The sequence below is a fragment of the Mesoplodon bidens genome (assembly GCF_964165515.1).
Source record: "Mesoplodon bidens genome assembly, chromosome: 8".
In the NCBI taxonomy this organism is placed as follows: domain Eukaryota; kingdom Metazoa; phylum Chordata; class Mammalia; order Artiodactyla; family Ziphiidae; genus Mesoplodon; species Mesoplodon bidens.
Genome location: NC_138165.1, coordinates 51,658,683 through 51,678,146, shown reverse-complemented (window position 1 = coordinate 51,678,146; position 19,464 = coordinate 51,658,683). Strand labels below are relative to the sequence as shown.

Sequence of the window (19,464 nt, the reverse complement as noted above, 5' to 3'; positions counted from 1 at the left end):
GCTGTTTGTAGAGGTGACATTCCTTTGAACGCTCAGCGTTCTGAAATCGTGTCCTGCCACAAGGACTCAAGTAGGGTAAGTCTGAGCATCGATGCTGAATAACAGCCAGGCTAATTAGATTCTGTTCTGGTGTCCAGCACTGACATACAGTCAGTCAAGTCTTGAAATAAATCTTGAAGTGGAATTAATAATAATAAATTCCACTTCTACTTTTGAATATTTTGGTCTATTTCTAGTTGGATTTGTGCTTGTTGGAAAACCATCTCTAATGTTTAGGCAGGGAGTTCTCACCATGCTTACTAAGTGAAAGCAATTTGCTGAATAATGTCAATGTAGCAATGTTAGTGGTATTGTTGGCAGAGGGAAAACACTTTTTCTCTCATTCTGGACTTGGAAAGGAGAGAAAGATAAATACAAGAATTCCATTGGTGTTTGGGAAGTACTATACTTGTCCCAAGTTGAGTATGGTGGTTAAGGGAACGGATGAGTAAGGGCAAAGAGCCTGGGTTGTAATCCCAGCTGGCTGTGTGACCTGGGGCAAATTGTTTTTCTTCTTTAAGCCTCAGTTTGTTCATCTGTACAATGGAGTAAGTAAAACTACTTATTTTGGTTGTTGAGGGGATGGAAGGAGTTAATATAAATATATCATTAATAGTGTAATGATTGGCACATGATGAGAATTCAACAAGTGTTAGCTATATGGCTGTTTGATATTGACATCATTAGCAGGATATTTCCTGGTTGTGTATTGTGATAAATTTAGATTCAGCTTTCCCCGTGGAAGTAAGATATGAGATCTGCTTTCTGTTTCCACTCTCACTGATTTAACCACAGTGAGTCAATAACAGTTTTCTTATTTGTCCCCACCTTTGCAAAGCTATTGTGAAATTTGAATCAAGACAATTTATTCTGTATTAATGAGGCATCTTTCAGTTGCCAGTGACAGAAAACCAACTTGAACTTTCTTCTATAATTTCTCATATTTCTAGGAATTCTGACTTCTTTTTTTCCTCTTCTCTCCTTCCCTCTCCCCCCTCCCTCCCTCCCTCCCTTCCTCCCTCCCTCTCTCTCTCTCTCTCTCTCTCTCTCACACACACACACACACACACACACACACTCACACACACTCACACACACACACACTTTTTTTTTTACTCTCTCCCACCACTCTCCAAGATTTACTTTCCTCTCTGATGGAGTCATTCTAGGCAAGCTGTCTCCACATGATGGCAGATGCCCTGTAGCATAGGTGATCTTACAGCTAGCAATCTTAGAGGAAACATATCAAAATGATGTGGCACAGAGTCAATTCCCATAGTGAAAGCTAGATTTTCCCCCAAATATCGGTAATAGATATTTTGTAATGCCCTTGACTAAAATAATGCAACCTTCCTGTATATTATAAACACATTTACTCCTTCCAAAAGAGATAAAACTCAAATCTCACTCTCTTACTGCATCCCAGGTCCAAGTTCAGAATCTTTGAGGGATGTGTATTTGCTCGGAGTCTGATGCAGATGTAGCAATTTCATGGTTCATTCACTGGGTGCTAAATGGTATTTTCAGTTACCTTCTCACAAACAATGGAAGAGGAAAAAGAGAATAAATCCATTAAGACTACCATTTAGAAAAGAGGAGGGGAAACAACTTACTATACAGTGGTCAAGATTTGTTGGCATATACCATATTCTGTTAGACTAGATCAGCAGGGTCTCTTCCTTCTGGTGGTGGAGAGGATTCCATGGTCCCCAATCTGGCTGCTCTGAGATCTGCTCTGAGAGATGTCCCTTGTCCATTGTTTATCATAACCTCATCTGAGAGGGCGAAGGTTCTCCTGCTGTGACAAAGTGATTGTCAGCAGCTCATGGCATCCTCACATGGTATCAGTGCCCTGGGGATTGACTTGGGGATGGACCATTCCCCCAGAACTTCAGTTGCCTAACTTGGAGTTTCTTTGATAAACACCATTAAAACCTCAGGAGGCTATTTGTCTGTTGTTTTACTTTTTTTTCTCTAAGGGTTTCACATATTATTGATACTAAGATGCACATTTTTTTTTCACCTTTTAACATTGTGGAAATTGGGAAGTGTGTTGCAATCAGTAGTAGTTTAGATTAGATAAAATAAAGGAGTTTCTAAAACCAGTGAATGACCGGAGTCAAGGGCTGGATTGTAGAACGTGTTCTGGGGGTTTCTTCTTTTAGTAAGAGTCTTGGTGTGTGTTGCCCACAGCTCCCCTGCTGCCTATGCTGCTAAGAAACACACTAAGGAAGCCAAAAATTTCTACACAATTCACTGGTTAGAGTGGTGGAATATGGAGGGGCATAATGGACAAAGTCAAACACATTATCATACCCATGTATTATCTTTATGATTTTTTAAATTTGACTATTTGCTGCTACAGCACCTCTGATGTTCATCAGTGCTGTTTACCTTAGTACTGTCATCTCAGATATCTACTCCATTCTCTTCCAACACATCTCTTGATACCACTTGCAGAGACACAATCGAAGTTGGATTTGACTCACATGGTTGTGATCAAATCTGGCATTTAAGCTTTTTACTATGTGCTAGTGAATTATGTCTCTATTCATAATTTCTGCTGAAGTATTAAGTTGTCATTTGCATTTTTTAAAAAAATTAACATCAGTACAATCCTCATAGTCTTTTGCAGATTAAGTGTGTTCTCAGACAACTATTAGATTTAGTATATTTCCAAGGAACAGAGCTTAGTCTCATTTGTGACCTAGGTAATTTATCAGTTTTCTCTCCATCCAGCCCTCTCAGTTCTTTGTCAGTTTATTGTGCCCACATCCTTTTCAATCTGCACTTGAGTAACTCAGACCTCCCTGTTCCTTAAAACACACCTCTATCAAAACCTCCATCAAGAAATAGGGCTGGTATTAATTAGTTTTACTTTGGTATGACTTAAAGTCAATCCTAGTTGTGCTTTCCTTTTACACTGAAATAGGAACAGTAAGGATATTTCTCACTGAGCAGGCTGGAGAGTAGGCTTCCCCCTTTCCTCCTCAAGTACGGCTAGTGAAAATATGGCCCACACTGATTAAAAATAAAATTGAGTTTAGAGGATGGGTTAGATGAAGGTCTAGAACTATGTTTGCCAAACTTAATCATAAAATTATCTGGAGCATTAAAAAAAAAAAAGTTTCCTGGGCCCTGTTCCAGACTCATTGGGTCAGACTCTCTGGAATAAGGTCTTGAGAATCATTTTTAATGAATTCCCCAGGCAGTTCCTGTGTTCAGACAAGTTTGCCTAAAATAAGCCAATAATGGGAGGGGGTATAAACAGAAGAGAGCACAGTGGATGCCACAAGACACTACATGACATGCAAAAGGTTGAAACTTTGATGAATCTTCTTCAAGTACACTCATAGTTGGTATAACCACTGAAACTGTTTTGTTCCTCTTAGAGTACATTTTTCCTATGTTGTAATCTTTAATATATCCAAAAGGTAGGAGGTTGTATGCAGTTTGAAACCAGAGAGAACAAATGAGACTAAATCTCACAATATATGAATGTGAGGATTCTATGGAAGCAGGACACATAACCAATCTGTGCACATAAACAATCCCTTGGTCTCATCTCATTTATCTCCCACTGAGTAACTTTACTCCAAATTTAGCATTTTTTTGCTTTCATTTCTTCATATACTTTAATCTTTTAAATTTTTATTTATGTACATATTTATTTATTTATAATTTTCTCCAAATTTATTGAGGATTGACTGACATAAAATTGTCTATTAAAAGTGTACAAAGTGATGATTTGCTATACACTGTAGAATGATTACCAAGATCAAGATAATTAACACATCCATTCCTTTACATAGTTACTCTTTTTGTGTATGTGTAATGAGAATGCTTAAATCTACTCCCAGCAACTTTTAAGTATACAATACTGTATTACTAACTATAGTCACCATGCTGTTTCTTAGATCCTCAGAACTTATTCTTCTAACTGAAAGTTTGTACACTTTTACCTACATCTCCCCCTTTTCCCTGCCCCCCAACTCCTGGCAACCATTCTGAGAGCATTATTCTAAGTGAAATAAGACAGACAGAGAAAGACAAATGCTATATGTTATCACTTATATGTAGAATCTTTTTAAAAAAGCCAATTTCTTAGAAACAGAGAATAGAATGATGGGTACTTTAATATGAGATGATTTTGCAAGTATTTTTATTACTTAAGTGAATGGCAAATTTACAGGTAAAAATGATGAATACCACGATATACATGATCTTTTATAACTTTGTACTATTTAATATTTTTATACAAATATAAGCTTTGTATATTCTGTACAATTAAAAGTATTCTAACATAACTGCTGAATTAAATCACCACCTACATAGGTGACATTGAAATGGTTAAGATGAATTCCTTTACATAATTTAAATAATGCTATGCTGCAAATATCTTGGCAGAGGGGTAAAACTACAATAATAAAAGATTTTGACAAGAGATATATTCTAAAGTATAATGGTCCCTTATTTAACTAGACCTTTCTATAAGAAGTATTCAAACCACTAGTGATTCATCAAAAATTTCTAATGTTAATTATTGAATTCATATCTTTTAGATGGGGTGTAAACTGGCTTAGGTACTTAAATTCTATATTCCATTTAGTCTCTGCTTTGTAAACTGTGTCCAGTTACTAGTGGCATTTCTGTTGGCCTGAAAAAAGAGACCAAACTGCTCCAGGTCTGAGATCATCAGTCCTGTGTCTTTCCAGATCTCCTTGTGTAAGTATTTGTGAACCCAGCAAAGAGAAAGAGTTAAGCCTATTCTCCTAGTTGGCAGAAACTTGGTAGTTTAAAATTACATACTGACTCTGGTGTAGAGACACAAGAAATTATAGAGCAGACATTGTCCAGGACAACGTATAATTTAAAATGTACTAAAGAATGTATACCGCATGGCAAAGTAAGTGAAGTGCTTCTTCAAATATAAGTGTTTTGCATAGAAAGACAGTAATTATCCACTCCTAGGGAAATGTTTGCATTCACTCTAAATCAATATTTACTATTCATTTCTTGTGTTCAACAAAACAGGGATTTAACTTTTTTAAAATTTTAATGAAGCACTAAGACTATAATAATTCTACAATGCAATTGTCTTGATATGAAATATTGATAAATGGTGTTGCTGTTTTGAGAAAGAGCAGTGTGAAATGGAAGGGTATCCCTATTTGTGAAATGTTACTTTGGGAACATTCAATTCATACTCAGCCAAGCAGGGCGACTCACCAGTTTTCAAAGATAACTTAAGCTGTCTCCTTGGTAAGGCCCTTAACTAGGATCATTCAGATGAGTCTTTGCCCTTATATATTTTCCTCTTTTTCCTAACACAGACTTCATGATAATGATTCTGTTTCAGCTCAACTATTTCCTTTTTGAGGTATGTGTGAGTGTGTGTATGTGTGCGTGTGTATGTAAAAAACTCTTCTATACAACCATTTTTTTCTGCAGGAGGAAAAGGTTTCTTTCCTCCTTTCCCCTCTCAATTCCTCCTGATTATTTAGTTCAAAAAAACCTCAAGGAAAATGCTAGAGGGAAAAAATAAGAAAATAGGACACATGAATACTGTATTCTGAGACAAGACTGAAAGTCTCTGGCATATTTTTATTTATAGAGCTGTGATCTGATCATTCTATGACTTTTCTTTGGAAAATGACTACAATTTTTTATTAGAGTCTAAAAAAGAACTGGACAATATACCGATATCTTACATTACAACATGAATACCCTTTATCTAGGCAACAGAAACAATAATGGCTTTGCCCCTGACTTTCAGGTCAAAGCAGAGTCCTTTAGTGCCCACCATTACCTTTCCAAATGCTACATAAATGCCCAAGTTTCCTTATATTTCTGTCTTCCACTTCTGTGTACAGTTTAAAACCCAGTGTATTCTGTTCTTCATTTGCTTTTGTTTTTGTTATTATTTGGGGGCCAAGGGGACATCTTTTTGAAAATCCCACCATTCCCATGAGGTTTTTCAGATTTTATCCCGATTAGCTTATTTGCTATTAAAATTTAATCAATATTATATTTTCAGATGCACAGCTTCTGTAGTGTCCCTATATTAGTTAAAATGAGATTTAGAGCAGGACGGGAATTAAACATAAAATATATACCTTTGCCATCTCATCACATAGTTCATGTGGCTTCTCTGCCTATAAAATATTCGTGTAACAGCAGTGTGGGGTGGGTCTGTGCTAAGTTCCTCTCTGCGCCTTCCTACCATTCATAATTCATACAAGCTCTTTGAGTGAGTTACAGTTTGGTATGCACTCTGGGGACAAATAATATCATTTATGTATTGTGACTGCTACTCTAGTCTATCTTCCTTTTTATTGACAAGAAACAAGGGTGTTGCTTGTAGTTTTGAAACTAAATGGGGTGCAGAAATCATCCTTCTCTTTCTGAGAAGGCACTTTCTTTCTGCAGGAAATGCTATTGTAAACTGTACTGTTATAAATGGTGTGTTAGTTCTCAAGATGTTCCTTTCTCAATGTCTGAAGTATCAAAGTGTTACTTTCGCATTCAGTGGAGAAAGTCATTGAAAAAGCGGGCGGTTAAGGACACGTTCCTAAAGTCTGGAAAATCAGTGGGACACTAAAAAGGGAACTGAAGTGGACCGGAAGGAACCTCTTGAGGGTGATTTAAAAAACCAGACACTGATTATGAACAGAGCTTTTACCCAAGGAACTGGAGAGGGCCAGCAAACCCATTCTACTGCACTCCAGTTAAATGTCTAGTAGTTGAGATGTTTTCTGCACAGCCCATAAAGGATAATGAGGAAGGCTTTGATAGCTTTAAAGAAAGTTGCTCTGTGGCCTATCACAAAAACATGATCTGAGTGTAAGTGGCAAATGCTTGCAGACCCCAAAATGAAAAGGGGCATTGTCAGTTAGGTAAGACAGTTATCTTGCTAATTGCACAGGAAAAGGATCCTGATGTGAGTTTGTACCAGAGGGAAAAATAAAAGCATGTGATGTCAGAATGTGAAATCTAAGATCTCATTTACTTAAACTGAGGTCTTCTGGAGACCTTGAAATTATCTGATTTTACCTCTACATGATAATTATTTAATGTAGGTCAAATTAAGGATTAACCTGCATTCTTAATTTTATTGTATTGTGTTTTTTTGGGATTATGAATTGTTCCTTATATTAGTTGGGGTTTAAAATATTATATTACTTCTCTCCTGTTGCAATAATTTCTGAGATTATTCCTGTATATCACCACCCCCCAACTCTAGCAAAGATAGACTTCATGAATAATTTAAAAAAGAGAAAAGAACATTCATGTGAAAGTATTTATATTAAGTTTGGTAATGAAGAAAACAAGTTTCATTAACTGTTCTTTTCATGGTGGCTTTGCTACTCTTAGGAAAAGTCTATTAAGAATATGGGCTTCCCTGGTGGCGCAGTGGTTGGGAGTCCACCTGCCGATGCAGGGGACGCAGGTTCATGCCCCAGTTCGGGAAGATCCCACATGCCGCGGAGCAGCTGGGTCCATGAGCCATGGCCGCTGAGCCTGCGTGTCCGGAGCCTGTGCTCCACAATGGGAGAGGCCACAGCAGTGGGGGACCCACGTACCGCAAAAAAAAAAAAAAAAAAAGTAACCCTAAAATCTTCTCCCAAGGCACTGGGGACACTTGCATTAACCTTGTATTCACTCCTTCAGAATATGGGATGGTTACATTGAGTAAGATCGTAGTTGAATACTTCTACTCATAGAAGTAAGTTGCTACATGGTTGATAGGCTAGTCCACCAAGAATGAAGTGATGCTTTCTTCTGGTTTTAGGCAAGAATTAATCAATCAGTTGATTAGCTTACAAACATTGATTGCACACCTTCTTGCCATGATACTCAAGTAAGTGTTGAGAGTTAGCTGAAACAGCACACCGACAAACACAATGGAGAAAGATAAGTACTCAAAGATTTTCTTTAATTTATGCATACTTCAAACAAAATTTAATTCACAGTAGAGCTATGTCCAATAAAGTGGACTTCCATAACATCAAATAACAATGCTTTTTGAATTGATGATCCGAGAGAATGGGCGATGTAGTTTCCTACAAGGAATGTCCTCAACCACTTACTGAAAGCTTACTGCTTATATTTTCATGGATGTACTGGTTATGATTCTGTCTTTATCCTAGCACTGCAGTCCTGGAAGACTGACTGAAAGATGGCAAAATGGGGCACTAATTCAAAACTGGTCATCAACTTGGATTTGTTTCAGTTCCAGTGCTGTTCAGTGTGGTATCATTGATGGCTAGATGCCTTCTCTTATGATTATTCCACTTTCTATGTCAGCAATTCTCAAGTTTTTTGGTCTCAATAACCTTGTTTTACTAAAAAATTATTGAGGGCATTCAGTAATAGGGTGTGGTATCTATCAGTATTTACCCTAATAGAAATTTAAGCTGACATTTAAAAACATGTATTTATTAATTTATTTTAAAAAACAACCAAACCATTTCATGAAACTGTTTTTCAGAAAAAGTAATGACTTTTTCCAAAACAAAAATATTTAGTGAGAAGAGTGGCATTGTTTTATATTTTAGCAAATCTCTTTAATGTCTGGGTTTCATATTTGCTTCTTCATTCAATTTGTTGCCATATCAAATAGTGTGTAGCCATTGGAAAACTTCACTGTATACACATGGGAGAATGAGGGTTAAAAAGGCAAAAAATATTTTTATGCAAATAGTTTTGATTCGGTAGAATCCCTGAAAAGGTCTCAGGAACCCTCAAGTATCCTCATGTATTACAGTGTTGGTCTATAATGTGTTGAGGCTGTATGTCTATCTACCTACCTCATATGAGTTCAGTGCAACACCTGGCACATACTAGGTACTCAATACTATTTCTCTTCCAATTATTCTTCTCCAGCTCAAAATAAATCTTTTAGATTTATGCTTTAGGGCTCAGATAGCTTCAGGTCTTAATGATCTTTTATGTGTACCTGAGGGAGAACATTCTCTCACCCTAGATTTCTCAGGACCACTTTTCTTTACCTTTGAAGAAGGTTAAGAAAGAAAAGGATAAGGAAGTGGGAATGGAAAAAAAATAGGTTCTTAGGATCCTTATGAAGGATGTAATTACATATCTGGGGTCCTGGATTTCTGTAATCCTTAAGTAGCCAATCCTAGTGGATTCTAAAATAGTTTCAGAAGCGTACTAATTTCAAAGCAAATAAAGTATTGATAGTGTGTTGCGTGGTACAGCTGAGGTATGATTGGAGGACACATCTGGAACCTGTCGTTTCATCATCTGATAACTGATGCAACAGATCACAGCATATAAACATAAGTACCCTACTTTTCAGATAGATAACTCTATCTGTCAATGGTCAGATCAATCCAGTGTATTTAAAGTTGGACAAAAACAAAATATTTTTTTACAGTTTGATATTGAGTTTTTGATAATGCCATGTTAAGATTCATTTGTTTAGCTAATGCTTATGGATCATCTGCTGTGTGCTGTGGGTAAAGCAATGTAGAAAGAGATATGATTTCTACCTTCAAATGCCTTGCAGTCTAGTGAAATCTACCCATAAAACATGGTAATTAATGATACATAGTAATGAATGTTAGGATGTGGAGAAAATAAGATGTTTTAAGAACTTGTAAAAAGGGGCATAACCCAGTCTTTTAGGAAGAGTGAACCTTCAGAGGGAGAGATAAATTACCTAAGCAATGAGGGGAGCTGGCCTGGTTGGAATTCATATGAAACTGGGAAGATATGCCAAGTGGAAGGAGAGTTGAGAGAGAGCACAATCCATTTGCTGATGTGAGAGAATTTCAGTAGCTAGAGTGAGAAGTTTGTAGGCCAGTGAGTGAGGGGTTGGAAATGTAACAAGAAGGGATTTGAAAAGAGCTTACATTTTATTTTGAGATTATTATGGAGTCTTCAAAGGGTTTTAACTAAAATATCATCACAAATAGGCTTGAATTTTGTCAAGTTCACTCTGGCTTCAGTTTGGACATAAAAACCAAGACTAGTGTTGTGTTGATCCTAGAAAAAGGGAATGGAGGCCTATATAGATAAGGCAGCAGCAAAAGTGATGACAGACAGTGGACACATTCTAGAGATATTGAGACTGCCGAATGAACAGGCTTTAATAATTGGTGCAGAGGTGGGGACGGAGTGAAGAGGAAAAATTAGTGTAATGCTCAGGTTCCTGGTATAAGCAGTTGAGTACTTTCATTGAAATAGGGATCCCAGTAGGAGAAATGTTTGAGTACAGATGTCAGGGAATGATGATGAATTCACTATTTTTGAGATATCCAAGTGGAGTTGTTGAATATTACATAACATCTATGGAATCCACTAGACTATGACATCCATTAGGTTAAAGTTTATGGAATTATGCATTTCACAAGATTATGGAATCCACTAGACTAACCATCATTAAATGGAAAACTATATTGCTTTGTTTCTCCATTGTCTATCATATATCTGCCTCATAGTAGAAGTTATTTATAGGATAAATGAAAAAACAAATGGCATGAATAAAGAAATATGAGGGTCAGAGGAGAGATTTGGAATGACTAGCTAGATTTAGAAGTCATTAGCATGTGGGTAATAGTTGAAGTCAGGGGAGTAGTTAAAATAGCCCATGTAGGTAACAGAGGGTGAAATGAGAAGGGACATTAAAAAGTGTCCGGAAGAATTGCAACATATAAAGAATAGACAGTGGAAAATGAATCTGCAAAAGCTATAAAGAAGAGCCAAACATTGGAAATTATATCTATTAACATTCTGTTTATAAGCAGCAGAGGCTGACTTTCTATTTCAAGCAAAATTTAAATTTACTTGAAGAATATCTGGACATAACAGAAATGAAGAGAAAACGGAGAACTAGTTTTGGAAAACAAAATGAGATCTGGGGAACTGCATAGAATGAACTATAACAAGTGTGGTGCAGCAAGAATTGTGGGGTCTTCTGTCACTACCAGTACATGAATATGATGTCTAACCATCCCTACACTCTGACTTGATCAGGCATTAAAGTCCCAGGAGAAAGTGTATAGTTGGCTGAGTCCTGCCTACGGCACTATTTCCTGTGCTGGGGAAAAGAGAAGGAGGTTCTGGCCCTTCAGCTTCCTTGATGTGAAGCAACCATTATCTCCCACCAAAACTCCACACCAATGGAGCAGTCCCTGAAAGGGAAAGAGAGGTGCCCATCACAAGGGGAGGGGAATGGATGCTGGGTAGAACAAGAAATGACAAACATCATTATGAGACAAAAGATAGAAAACTGTATCCCTCTTCTAAATCGAGATAAATTTAGGTGAAAGAGAAAAGCAAAGACTTCTTCACTGGCAGCAGCAACAGGAGGTCATTGGTAACTTTGACAAAGGTAGTATGAGCTGTGTAGTGCTGCTGGAAACCAGACTGGAATAGATTGGGGAGTGAGAGTAGGGTGACAGAGTGAAAATAGCTTGTGGAGAGAACCATTTCAAGAAGTTTAGTTTAAATTAATGCAAGAGAAAATTTGCTTTTATGATTTGGAAACATTCAGTATGGCAGAGAAAACAACTTTGCCCTTAAGTAGGGATTTTCTAATTCTGATGGTCAGGGAAAGAGTTTTTAAGACCGCATGACCCTAGATGGGTAAATTTCCCTATCTGGGCAATTACCATACATTAGAATTTCTTGTTCTTTTTGCAAGGCATCAGTAAGTTGCACAACTCTGTGAATTGCTTTGCTTTTGCCTCTTAAATTCTTGGCCACATGATTTATCGCTTAAATGCTTCCATGTATGTTGCTGTTATATTGATACTTAATATTACTGTCTTTGTATTTCTCTCTAACTAGAATTTCAAACACATTGTGGGCAGGGAGCTGTTTCATTTCTCACAGTACCTGTCACAACAGTGGCATGAAATAGTGGTCATGCTCAGGGAATATTGATTGATTAGCTTATTGATTTTTAAGAACATTGACTGGAATGACATCTACCCACAAATCTTCACACAAAAAAGATTTTTAAATTGTTTTCCTTCTTGAAGTGTCATTTGATATCCCCTCTGGCTTCCTTTTACCATCAAAGTTGTTATGAAAATGAATGAAAAAAAACACGCATTTTTGCATTTTAAGATAGAATAAACTTTTAGATTGGAAACTTCCAAAACAAACTGAAACCAATGAAAAGTATATTTTACTGCTTTATATCTAAAAATGGCACTGCTCAATTTAAGCTATTTTTAAAACCTGTGTATTCATGCAGCTTGCATACCAAAATGAAAATTGGTGAGCTATAAACCCTTGAAAAACAGGGTTTATAATGGAAACAGTAATTGACCCTTAAGTACAACATCAAAAATACAATACTATATAATACAAAGCCCAGGGCTTGGGATCCCATCTCTGCTCTAACCTCAGACTGGCACACTAACCCAACACCACAAAGCCAACTAATAGTTATATTCTGAGATGTTTTCTTCTTACATGGCAGAAAAGTAGATATGTGATCCAATAGCCACATGCAGCTAAGCTTTGCAGGACCAGTACTCTGAATATCTTTAATGAACTCAGTACTCCAGAGCTATAACACTGTTAGCTAATTAGACTTGCTTGGAAAGACCATTCAATTAAAAAAAGAAAAGAAAAAAAAACTGCTACTACTAGCTCTGAAGTTGTACTTTCTTGTACCATAAACTTTGGATGTATAACTTTATACCATGGGATTCAGTGAGGGTAGAGTAACCAATTGTCAGGAAAGCTCATGGAATTACCAAAAATATTTTCAAAATATTTAGAGTTGTCTTCAACTTTGCTCTAGTTCATAGATGGTCTAGTTTCCCATTTCCAAGCCACAGCTATCCATTTTTAATCGTGAGAAAATGCAATCTAAACTAAAGAGGAAAACAAAAGTGTTAAACTTGACTAATGAGGTATGAAGGATAAATCCAGATTCCAGGTTATACCTGGATCTAGGCAAAAAGGGGAGTATGCATACTAAGGATCTTAACCTATTCTGTTTGTTTGTTTGTTTGTTTTTCTTTATGGGAGTGGGGCAGGGGGTTAAGGGAGTTTGTTGCTAAAGAAGGAAAGTTCAGAGATTCCTTTCATTTTAAAGTTGAAATGTGAGAGCATTGCCAGCTTATTCCTTTAAGAAGCTTCCCAAGAATTTGTCAGCTAAGAATAGTCAAGATTTTGCCTTTTTAAATGTCATCTATTCACACATATTTTCGATGAGTTATGTTTATCAAGGGACAGTTAGCGAGAGTCTCTGGTGTTTTCTTGTTGGGCCTTCTGTTTCTGTTGCTACCTTAAAAACTAGTGAACTTGATAAAATGAAAATGAGTGAAACATTACTGGCTCTGTTCATACTATCTCTTCATCTATACCCTGTGACCAAAACACTAAGTGAGCTTGGGAGAGAGGTCCCTGGGAGAAGATTAGAATTGGGACAGGGTGGGTATTTTTCTCTGTGGGAGTTTTTAGAAGATTTTAGAAGTGACAGTGCCTGTTTTGGGATTCAGCAATTTTGCTAAATGCAATTAAAATGTAGGGTTTTTTGAATAGTGATTTGAAAAACTGATGTGCATCTTAAAATCTCAGTGCTTAGAAGTTTATTTACCTATTATTAGAATTGTTTCATTTAATAAATCTGATGTTACAACAGAGCACTTCCATGATTTTTTTCATGTCTTTCTTCAAACACTAAGATCTATCTCAAATAACATCATGGTGTATACTACCAATTCTATTTACTCAATGTCATATCAAAGCATGCAGACCTCACCAACACACACTTTTTTTTTCCAGAAGAATGTAGTTTGATATTTATTTTAGTATAAAAGGTTTGTGCACAGTGTAACAAATACAGCTTTTACAAATCTGTTTTGAAAACGTGGTGGTTGTTTATTTGGGTTTCATACCATTAAGTACTTCATCCATCAGTTTTTTTTTTTTTTTTTACTTCTTTATGTCTTAAAACTGCTTGGCTCATACAGTCTTGAAGTTTAGTTCCAGTCGGTCCACTTCCACCTGGTTTGTGAAGACAACATAGCTTGCCTTCCTCGTCCATTACTACTGTTAAGGTTGCAGTTGCCAGATGTTCCTCCTCTTCAGTAGGGTCAACTATAAGTAGAGTGTCATCAAATACAGCAAAGGAAATTGAAACTGATGAGTTCTAATATTCAAATAACTTCTCTTCTTTAAATGAACTTCTGCTACAGCAGTTTCTTCACTTATAGTAACTTCGGGCCACTGTACATTTTTTAAAGCTGCTAACAAAGCAAAGGTACAAGAATCCAAAATGTTTCCATCATGGTTGAGGCAAATGAGATCACAGTATAGAACCCAAGCAAGCTTTCCTGGAGAGATACATAAGTCCTCTTTCTGAATTATCTGTGAATTTTCAATGATATCTGTAATGAACTGGCTGGCCACTTGGACCTCTTCTCCAGGAGGTCCAGACCGAAATCTCCAGGAACACAGAGGTGATAGATCCAAATTAGGAACAACATATCCTTTATCAGGGGCATCTGTTGGTGGTGCTCCAAATTCCACTTTAATTCCACAAATTACTGTAGTATTTCCCAGCTTCACTAAAGAAGAACTATCTGCAGTACCAATTGAACCTATGCTGACAGTTGTGGTTCTCAGTTCACCAAGTTCTCTTCCATCAGGATGGCAATTCACTTTCAAAAATCTCCTGTAATACTCCAGAGGTTCCACAGTTTTGAACCCAGATGCCATCTTCCACCCGTGGGTCCAACACACATATTTGAACACAAATACACACTTTCTTTATTTTTTCTGTTCCTTCTCTCATTCCTTATAATTCTTTCATACACTGAGTTTGCTTCACTGTATTTTAAACTCTCCATTAATTCTGCAGTTTTATTCATGGCTAATTACACTGTACATAAAAAATTATGAGGAGGGTTAAAGTGTTAAAAAATTAACTGATACTTACCCCTTTCTTTGAACCCTTTGGTCCTTTCCAGAAAATTCAGGGAAGAGATAACACATCAAAATGCAAAGTGAAAATAAGTAAAGTCTTAGCTTTCGGGTTTCAAGATCCTGCTCTTTGGGGAAAGTCAAAAGAACTGAAGGCATGGGCAAAATATTTGGAAAACTACCCAATAAGTAAAGAATCCAGATGTCCTCTTGCTCATTAGCTAAAACTTCCTTGGGCTGGGGCATGAAGAAAGTTGGAAAATAAGCATTGAGGGTTTAGAATGGGTGGGTCCCCAAGAAAAGAAAAAGGCCCATGTCCCAGTGTGATTGGCTGACTCTAGGTGGGTGGGGAGAAGGATGCACGAGGGGAGGGAATGTGGGGCAACAATAATCTTTAGCAGGATTGCATCTAAGTCCCAAGGGGCTTACACAGAGCCAAGGCTTCAGACAAGGGCCCTGAGGATCAGGGTCACGGCCAGGAGGAGAACCTCTGAGTTGTCTGGTGACCTGGGCTTCAATGCCCAGTTCACACAGACATCTTGAGCCCTACCTGCCGAACTCATTCAGGTCTGGTGGCTTTCTCTGTCTTCCTTCTTTCCCAAGAACCTCTTGGATCCCTGAGCAAAAGATTTCTAGGCCTGTGGTCCACTGGGACACAGGGATCTCTGAGAGGCCCTTTGCCATCTTTTTGGCACAAGGGAACTATTCTGTCATGGGATGCAAAAAGCTCTCTGAACCAACTCGGGTCCACTTGCCGCAACTCACCTTGCAGCCTGCACTCTGCCAGCATCTCAGACTCCACATGGAGGGGGGCAATGGTCTCTCCACACTGGATTCCCAACCCAGTCTAGGATTTCTGTTCTTTCCTCATTTGGAGCCTGACCAGATGGAGGAGGAAGCAGGGAGCTGGAAGTCTTTCTTAGCTTTCCAAGTATTATGCTCCAAGAAACTGTACTCTCAGCATAGAGTACAATCGTGGTCCTAATTCATTAATTTATACATTTTCTATTACCTGAGTTTTATTTTCCTGCTTCTTCCTGAGGACCAAGCTAAGACTTGTTTGGTTTATTTATTCTTTAAGTTGTGGCATCCTTTCCTAGAGGTAAAAATTGTAGAAGGTGTTAATCAATTAAATCAGGAAGGTCCAAGAGCCCTTGGAAATACGTAGAAAATATGAGTTAACATTTCAAAATATCACCCCCCCACAACTATTTGTGCCATATTTATTTAATACTTGTCTCTCCTGCTAAAATCTAAACTCAGCGAAGACATCATTTTGCCCATCACTCTTTCCCTAGAACCTTGTACATTGCCTGAAACACAGTAAATACTCAATAAATATTGTTGAATAACTGAATAAATAAAATGATAAATGAAATACCTAAGCAATTCTTGTTACTATTTTGTGACATGCCCCACCATTCCCTCAGAAAGGGCCTTACTCGGTTTATTTTATCCATTACTAGCTCTGGAAACTACTGGTTGCAACCAATGTTTAGTAAGACTTTTCTTTACTCCCTGATTTTGCAAATTTATTACTTTTTTAATGCAAAATTAGGTGAGATCCAGAAATGTAGAGTTCTTTTTAAACCACTTGATCTGAGTGTGTTTTGAACATATGTATTGAGAGAAAGTACTTTTCTAGATTAATGGAGAATTTCCAACAGATTGATTGGCCTACAGTAGTTAATTAATTAATTTTTTTCTTGAATGTAATGATACAAAGTATACTGGGTTGAAATGAGAAACAGAGGACTCATGGAAACTTATTTTGTTCTGAGTATTATAAAGTAAGATTTTTTTGAAAGAATACGTTAGGTTTTAGGTTACTCTTGGCTCAAAGCAAAGATTTAAGGTGAATTTACCTCTGATTCTTCTGTGAAGTGCTCTCTACACTCTGTTTCAGTAACAATTACCTGCTAAAAATTCCTACTCCCCAGGCCCTCGTACCTGCCTGTATTTCTCATTGACCTAAATGGAGGTTAAATGTACGTTGCTGAAGGGAGAATTCCAGGCTCCAGAGAGTATCTCTCTTGTAAGTGACAGAAGTGTGTGTGTGGTGTGTGTGTGTGCATGCAGAAGCCACTAAACCATGTATTTTTACCCCTACAAGGAAAGTAAGTCAATTCTGGGAATTGAAAACTAGAATAAATATCTACTTCAAACTATATAGGACATGTAGATTCACAGAGGAGAATATTTCCACTCTAGTCATTGATTCCTTTAAAATAGACTGTAAGCTTCCTAAAGATTGTGTGTGTGTGTGTGACTACTAATCTGTGGAAAATCTGTGTAGTTAGACTCAAAATGACATAGACAGCAGCAAAAGAAGAGAGGTGTGTTTCCTGTAGATCATGTGGCATCAATGATGCTGTTTACTCTCCTTTACTGTGGGTCTAATTTGGACTTTCTTCTCAAGGTAAATATCAGTTTAGTCGTCCAGGTATAGCTTCATTAAATAATGTAAAATGCAACTTTGAAAAAACATTAAATACGTATTGAACACACATTAGATAAAACTGTAGCTAATCAACCTGTATTAAGTACTTACTAAGTACTTACTGTCATATTTTCACTTTTCTTTTTAATAGTTCCTTGATTTAGTTGAAAGCTCATGACCTAGAAAAAAATTGGGTGGAACACTGAGCAATTAGCTAATAAATTTAATTGGTAGAGGAAGTCAATCAACATGCTTTGGTATTTTTTAAATGGTTACTGAATATCTTCACTTCAGCTTAAGCAGAAAAAGAGGAGTAACTTTCCTAGATATTTCTACTGATGTTTATATGTTAAGGATAATTCCAGAGGCTTCTTCTCAGTGTTGGGAAAAGGCCATTTGTTTGTTTTAAATTCCTGCATATCTTTTTGCACTGATCACTCAAAAGTGTACTAAATATTCATTCATATTTGGAATTCTTTAAATTGTAGAAGCAATCAGCAATAGTTTTTTCAAAGAAAAATAAAACAGTTACACGAGTGCCACATCAGTCTTGGGCAACAGATCAAATTATGGGAAGTTTGAGTTTGTCCTGGCATTGACATTTCTAAAGCTGCCACCATGAAGTATAACTTCAAATGCAGGTTTTAGCAAAGACCACAAAATACATATTTATATTGTAGTTTTTCTAACTCTTCCCTATTGTTACGGACATTTGTCCTGCCTTTTAAATTTTGAAAAAGAAAAGCTAGGAAGAAAGCTATGTTTTTTGAGGTATGTATTTTAGGTGTATGTGGATTTTTTAAAAAATAAGGTGTGTTTTCCTCCTCCCTGTATTTCTTTCTTTTGATTTGATGCTTATAAGAGTATGATCATTTCAGGAGCACAACTGCAACCCTCATCATAAACTGAAAGGAGGTGTCACTTGTGGATGGGCTCTGTGAAAAATAAAAGATTCTCAGTGTCCTGGGGGTGCTCATATTCTTTCCCTTCCTCGGGGGATAGGTCTTAATCTTTGGAGTGGAGCCTTGTCAAATGTTATCATCAAGATGCTGCTAATGGATTAAAATCTCTTCTGTGTTGTTCATCACCTTCTTTTTAAAAATTTCCCTTCTTTCCTCTTCACCTCTCTTCCCTCACTTTTCCTCCTCCAGTTCTGTAAGTGTGCAAAAGCCAGAACTTCAGTCTTCGATAATCATGGCTTCTGGCATCTAGTGACCATTGTACTGTACATTTAAATGGAATGTAAATAACGTCACTAAATCTTCCAAACATGTGTCTACCTTTCTTGCTCTTGAGAGCGGGTGAAGAATGTTGAAACCAGAAGCTGTTATAGAGATTTGGCCTTTTCCCTAAGATATGAAGTTCAGGTATTCATATTGACATTTGTGATGGATTTCTAAGATCCATGCGTTATGTCTTCTATGTGGTGGAAGGAGAGAACATTTGTTTTGGCTGGAATATGACCAAATCTCATTAAATAAAGTTGAGTATATTCTTAGCCTCAATATGTGGTACTAGGAATATCTGCATTTATGATGGAATTTTTAAAATCTAACTTTAAAAGTATTGATTAAGACTGAGATAGAAAAAACAATTTTTGATTTATATTAGGAAATATTCATTTATTTTTGTGGGTGAATTAAATGCATATACCACCATCTTCCACTTATCTATATATATACTTTGAACAAAATCTAGTTCATGTAGGTTCATGTAATCTTAAGGAAAACAAACTGATATAAAATTCACATTTGAACTCCGTCTGGATACCATTTATTACTTCAAGTAAGTATTTGAGATTCTATTCTGGGGCTGACACTGTTCTAGAAACTAAAGCTCTAAAGGTGAGAAAAGTGCCTGTGGGATTTGTGTGTGCATGCGCACACACATGCACAAGTGTACATGCATAACAGTGAGAGAGACCCCTACATACAGAGCCTGCATTCTAGAGGGGACAGCATTCTGCAAAGGATTACAGAGATAACTATGAAAATATGAAACTGCCACAGTATAAGTGCTTTAAAGGAGAAGAAGGTGCTAGGAGACTATGGCCTAATTAGGAAGGTCAGGAA

At 37.0% G+C, this 19,464-nt stretch overlaps 1 pseudogene across 1 annotated transcript; it reads right to left on the bottom strand.

Annotated features, from left to right (window-relative positions):
* Positions 1-13,880: 13,880 nt before the first annotated feature.
* LOC308621584 (exosome complex component RRP43-like) lies at positions 13,881-14,758 on the bottom strand (annotated as a pseudogene). Its single transcript has one exon. The product of its transcript is annotated as an exosome complex component RRP43-like (transcript).
* Positions 14,759-19,464: the final 4,706 nt, after the last annotated feature.